Below are 6,604 nucleotides of genomic sequence, written 5' to 3'. Positions count from 1 at the left end.
AATGATCAATATTTATTGCATGCTTATTTCATTTTAAATTTCTGCATGCTTTTAAACTGGCTTCAAGCTAGTTAGGTTGTATCATCTGCTTGCCAACCAAAGAAGAGAATCATGAACAAAAAATACCATACATCAAGGAGAGCCTGTATGAATTGCCACTTGTTTTAACAGTTGTTAAAGCCAGCATAATGAGCTACTGATGCTTTTTCTATTGAGGAAGTTGTGGAGAAACAATTTAAATGTGATATTTAATATTTAGGGTGCATGCTATCTGATATTAGAATTAAACCAGAATAGTAAGAGACTGAAAGTACCAATAATGAAGTCCTAATTGACCACAGGTCAAAGACAGCTCATGAAGATTTTATATTGCAGACTCTTCAAGTTTTGCTCACAGGTCCTAAATTGACATGGAGAGACTACCCTCTAGTGGCCAGATAGAGTATTTCACTCTCCGGTCACATTGCTTTACAGGAAGAAAAATTATGCATGCTGCAGCCCAATATCTGGAAGTGTTTGTAATAAGCATGAAATTGAATTGAAGTGAGATAAGGTAGGCCTTTTCTCACTTAACACCTTCGCCATCCTGGGGATAGCTTTCACTTAGCGTTGCTTATGCTAATGTGAGTTTCCCAAGATGAGGCAGAGGCAGTGAGACACAGGTCCCCTTGTGCAATCTTGGTGCTTCGGGTTTTTTAATGTGAAATACCTTTACATATCCAAAAAAGAAAGAAAGCATTTAGTTTAACTATGTTCCAACTCTTTCCAGCAGCAGATTCTTAAGTATTTCATGTGTTAATCAAGGTGTCTATGGAAATTTTTTTAAGCAAAGGGTATTGCCTTTGCTAGTTGGTTATCAAAAATTCCCCTTGGGGAAAAAATTCCATTTAATATAAAATATGTATCTGGAATAATTTGATTTCACTGTATCTCTCATACCTCTCCTTGAAAGAATAAAGAACACCATACATTTTGCCTCTTGGATACCTAATTATCCTGTTCATGCTTACATTTGTTCTTCCTGTCTGGAGTTCCAGCACTGTTTGGTCTGTGTATTTCTTGGCACATCTCTGCTTCAGGACAGATAATAATAGTTTATTCTGTTCCGTGTGGTCTTTCACCTCTGAACACTTATTTTAATATGCTAGCACTGATGTCAACCATAATGGGATGAATATATATAAAATGCATATTTCCTCTAGTAAATGTTAAAATGTTTCCTAAACACTGACACGGGTAGCTTCCATTCTGCACATCATTTAAGGCGATTTGATATTTCCAAACACTGCACTAGTGCGATTCATTCAATGGAATGTGCTAACGAACGGAGTAGATACTAGAATAAAAGCCGTGTGTTTTCAGTAATATGGATGTGTAAAGTATTTAAAACCAATTCTTAAAGAGCATGCAGTTAAGTCAGTGAAGCTGGGATTTAGATGCACAATGTCTTCTTTCTTGGGCAACGTGGTGAAATCCAAAGTAAAACTGGATCTAGGATTTAGCTTCCACTTTTTTCTAATGGAATTCTGAAGATTATTTTCCACTAGGAGTTCAAATACTTCTTGCCTGCATTAGTCTCCCTGCCTAAGTCGCTTGTGCGCTGTGGAAGTCGATTGCTTTTCCACCCTTCCCTCATTGCACAGGCATCTGGCCATGAGGATCTTGGTCTTGCACAATACGCTTCCTTTTTCTTCCTGTTTTATATGGTGCTTCGGTGCTTTTATCGGGGGGTTAAAAATAACGTAGGCTCTCTTCTGCCTAGTCTTTTCAAAAGAGTAGATCAATTTAGGGCCCGCCCCCTGTAAATTTTTACTCGCGGGAGCAATTGCTGCTGCACACGGGGCCTCCTTCCTGTGAAACCATGTCGGGAAATAAATCCGTGGGGTGTATGTTGGAGCCAGCTCTTGAGTGCCACCATTATGAACATTCTGCATTCTGTTTTCTATTTAAAAAAACCAGATCGGACTTCTTCAGTGAAACCAAGCGTCAGGGAGCAAACCCAGGCAGTAGAACATCAAAGGGAAGAGTGTGGGGGGAAGATCTGTGTGTGTCCTTGTATCGAACGGAATACACCGGGTTTCCTTGCTGGGGACAAAGTCCTGCAATGAAGAGACGAGGTCGGGTGAAAGGCTCTGGGGGCATGTGTCATACACATCCACCCCTCTCTGTTAATTGACCCCTCGGAGCGTGGCTGAGAGCTGGATCTCAGTGGGTTAAAATGGGGCACCCCTTAGCCTTTTTTTGCCTTTACCCCCATGTCTACGGCGCCTTGCTCCCCAGGTGCGGGGCAAAGCCTGGGCTCACGCCGCAGGGAACGGGTGCTAGGACGGGGGGTGCCCTACAGCGAGCAGCTGCAGAAAGTCCTCATGTGCTGGACGAGGCGTAAGGCTGCCTGGCCCAGGCGCCCGGTGCCGGCGCAGGTGGGTGCCGGTGCCCGTCCCCACCCCGCGCAAAGCTCAGCAAGTCGCTGCGCAGGGGCGTCTGAGCGCCCGAAAAGCCGGGAGGGAGGGGAAGGCAGAAGGGGGGAGGTGGCGGGCGCATGCGCTCCGCCTGGCCGTGCCATATTGGAATGAGGCGGCGAGCGGAGCGTCGGAGAGCCCGAGCCCCGGCAGCTAGCGGCGCAGGGCTGGAAAAACTCGCCGCAGGTAAGGCGGGCGCCGGCCGAGCCCCCCCGCGCGCGGAGCGGGGCCGGCCGCAGCTGCTGGGCGCGTTTTGCCGGCCGCTTGCGGGCCCCGCCGGCTTTTTCTCGCCTCCCGAAGTTTTGCTGCGGGAGGCGGCCAGGCAGGGCGGCAGGCGCAGCGCAGGGAGGAGGGAGCGGCGAGCGCGGCTCCCGGAGAGATGCGCGGGCCGGAGAGGGGCCGCTGCGGATGCGCCAGCCCCGCGCGCAGCGGGCGGCCCCGCAACTCCCCGCAAAAGTCGCCGCGCGCACGGGCGCGCCGGCCGCAGGGGAGGGGGACTGGGGAGCCGGCTGCCGCTCCAGAGGAGGCGACCGGCTGCGCGCCCCTTAGCGAAGGGAGACCGCGCCGCGGGGGCGGCTGCCGTTTGCCAAAGTTCCCCCTCGGGGCTGGAGCTGTGCTTGTTCTCTGCCCCGGCCTCGCGCGGGGAGCGTTCCATGCGGGGCTGTGTCTCTCCGCTGCTGCCCGGCCACTCTCACCTAAAACCCTGGCCCTATTTCTGCTCTGCAGACTGGGGGGCGCGAGAAGGCTGGCGGGGGGTCAGTCCCGCTGGAGGTAATTCCCCCTCCCCCCCCCCCCTCCGCACACTCTAACTTTGTGCGGCGGTGTGTTTTTAGTTCAGCCTGAACTCAGGTAGTTTGTCCCCCTTCTGCTCGTTCCAAATAATTAAGTTAGATAATTAAAAACGTGAGCTGTCCTAGTTGTCCCACTCCTTCCCCCCCGACAAAATGGTGTGTGAAAGGGGCTCTTTAAATGCGGAGATATTTTGATACCCCACCCCCTGAAGAACAGCAGTGCAATGTGCCGTGGGGCCGCCCTGTTCATGTGTCTTCCAGTCGGCTAGTGCATCGCTCCCGGGCTGAGACGAGTTCCACGGGGATCAGTGGGCACTGCCCCACACCGTGAATTGGCCTTTAAATCACTGACACGGAGGTCATTGCTTTTATTCTGTGGCGAGAGCGCCAGACGCCGCATGTGCAGATTCCAGTTGTTTTGGTAAATGTTGTTTCAATTGCAGAGTTATATGAGGCCTCCCCTCCCCCCAGAATGTAGGAACTGCTGGCAGCTCCCTCAGGACTTTGCACTGTGTTTAAAAACAATACTGTTCTTACTGCCTTCCCATTCTATATTTTGCTGCGTCTCCCCAGCCCCCTTTTCTTTCACTAACGAGATGTGCTCAAGAAAACAGGATCTTTGTTTCTTTAGGAATTCATCTGCCTTGGTAGCATATTCTACCCCTGAAGTGGTAAATCCTCCATTTGTGGCACAAGCAGTTGGTTGCTGTGGAGATTGTGATGCCATAGGACTCAAACTTCACTTTAGGGGAATAAGATAGAGGGACAACAGAAGTAAACTGGAGAGGAGAAAATGTGACAGAAGCACAATTGTTCCTAAATGGGAAAGATTCTGAAAGTTTTCCATAGACATCAGCAGCTCTTATTATCCTCCCCCCCCCCCCCAAAAAAAAAAATTCTTGGCTGGGGTATGGGAAGGAGTCTAGGGTAGAAATAGGGTAAGGAAAAGAAAAACAAGCTGGCAGTGACTGTGAGTTTCTAACAAGGTGGGCTATTAATATCCCACAAGGCCTTCCTTTAGACTACATAATAGGCCAGGGTGATGGCTGTTTAATGGTCCCATGTGGGCTTTAGTGGAATGATTACATGTACTTTGGAGAAACTTGTTGTCATCATAAAAGATGATTAAAAACAGTAACATTCATGTCTGATAGTTTTACCCACTTTGACAGTAGAATTCTAATGTAAGATGTTTTAGTGGTTTTTGTAGTGAAGAAAAAAGGCCTACATTGCTACTTCACTTCTGTCAGTTCCCTCCAGGGATCTTGTTGCTGTCAGTAGCCTGGGAGGTTACCATAGTGAACATTTTAGTAATCCAAAATGTAAGGTGTATGATTCTGAAATCACTGGAAAAACTAAGATCTATCTTCAAGTTATAAAGATAGCTTTGTACTGCAACATACAGTAGATTTCTGGTGAATGTGGATTAGTTGGTTAGCAGCTGCCTTCTAATGACAAAGAATAAAAGTTTGTAAACTCTCCAAAAGCAGGGAATATCATTTATTGCTTGTATAGCACCTAGTACAATGGAGCCTTGACTTAGTTAAGGCCTATAGTGTTACTGCAATATAATCATTCTTTGAAGTAAAGTAAATCAGTGTAAGATGGCAGTAAATTGTGAATATTTTGAGGGATTCACTTACATTGATGTTCTAGCCATAATCTTTACAATTTGAAGTGTTAAATATGCATTATAAAATGATCTGCTACAGAAACACATCTGTTTGCCTCTTTCCTTAATTCCAGTTTGCTTAGGTTTTGCAAAATAATTTTATTTTGCTGTGATTGGTTACTTGCCACTCTGGTTGGACGATAGAATGTGATCTGTCTCTTCCAGCACCATTATTAGTGGAGTAATAGAAGAGATACTTGAAACAACTTAGGCTTCAGTGCTTGTAAAACTGAAGGAGCTCACCTCAAACACCTTTTATGGTTTGTTTTACTTTAAAATGAAAGGGTGGGGAGAAGGCAGTTTACTAATTTTTAGTTTACTTTTTTGCTGAGTGACTTAATTTCACTTGACAGAACAGTGAAGTGTTCCATGGCCCTAAAGCTGGTGCACGGATTTCACCACAGGAAAAATACTGCAACGAATAAATAACAGAACTAGAGCGACTGACTTAGTAATTATTGATCCATCACTTTTATGCTTCTTCATTGACTTCCTACTGTTGAATTACCTTATCTGATTCTTTAACTGAACAATTGTTTAGTAGACTGCTGATTTTACAGCATGGGGAAAATAGTGTGTAAGGAAACAAGCTAGCACCTGACAGTATTCTTGGTTGGATGCTCTGATTTTTATATTCTCTGCACCTTTTCGGTGCCTTGCATCTGAGGTTTTCAAAGGGCTTTACAAAGAATTGATCCTCTCAATTGTTGCCAGTCAAGGATTTTATTAATATTTTACAGATAGTTTTTGGTGGTGGTAAGTTCCTCTGCAAACCAGGGGCAGATCTAAGAATAGCACCTTGTTCTTTTGATTTTCAGTCCCTGTGCCCTTCCATACACTCCTTTTCCAAATCCGTAGTGTTCCACTCTTGCAAGTCACTTATCATTTCACAGCACTGCTTCTGTTTACTACATTCTGCCATAGTAACATGCTGCTATGATGCGAACATTAATACTGTCACCTTCTGGTAGCCAGACATAAGTAACCAGACTTAAAGTAATGCAGTCCAAAGGATTGGGAGCTTATTTACATGAGTATGTTCTTGCTGAAGTGAGTTAATTAAACTTACTAAAATGTGCTGTAAATGCAGGAAAAATTTAAGATGGGGAAAGTATTATGTGAGGTCATGTTAGAAATTCCTTCTCGCACATCTAAACATCAATCTTACTATGTAACTGAAATTCTTGTCATACGTGATATTCCTGTATCAGTTAGCACTGCTAACAATAATTTTAACACTACAGAAGAATAGGTAGATTGTCTTGTTATCCTTCAAGTTTATTGTTTACAACCTGAAAAGGGAAATGACCACTAGGTAGTTTTCTTTTCAGGTGCATATTTTCATAGTAAGATAACGTAAATTAATTATGTACGATACAGAGGCTTTTACCTGTCATGTGTCTTCTGTTACAAGCATGCGTTTAATAAGAGAAGTTAAAATTACAGACTTGTATGGGTTATGAGGAAGTGAAGTGTTTAGACACTATACATCTAATGTAGCTATGTGGAATAGCAAACAGAGATACTATTTGATGTCTAATGGATTTTAAATGTTTGCCTGGTTGTGGTTTGGAGCAGTAGCATGTTTCTGTGCTAGACTGGTGGTGGACTTCAGTTTCTTCCGTTTATTTTGTTTTTCCTCCAAAGCTGCTGGAATATGGTTGTAAAGTTAGAGAGGGACT

The 6,604-nt window shown here is 45.0% G+C and overlaps 1 protein-coding gene across 4 annotated transcripts in view; it reads left to right on the top strand.

Moving 5' to 3' along the window:
• The first annotated feature begins 2,570 nt into the window (after positions 1–2,570).
• Positions 2,571–6,604, top strand: part of SFMBT1 (Scm like with four mbt domains 1) — a 139,147-nt gene continuing 135,113 nt past the window's right edge. For 3 of the 4 annotated variants that reach the window (XR_004001336.1, XM_030570311.1, XM_030570312.1), the window contains exon 1: positions 2,571–2,645. The gene's annotated coding sequence lies outside the window, so the exon portion shown is untranslated. Of the gene's footprint in view, positions 2,646–5,930; positions 5,973–6,604 lie in introns of those variants that run through there. The other variant, XM_030570313.1, reaches the window with a different exon arrangement.

Source organism: Gopherus evgoodei, chromosome 7 (assembly GCF_007399415.2).
Source record: "Gopherus evgoodei ecotype Sinaloan lineage chromosome 7, rGopEvg1_v1.p, whole genome shotgun sequence".
NCBI lineage: Eukaryota > Metazoa > Chordata > Testudines > Testudinidae > Gopherus > Gopherus evgoodei.
Note: the sequence above shows the minus strand (reverse complement) of the source record. Positions and strands in the feature narration are given on the sequence as shown.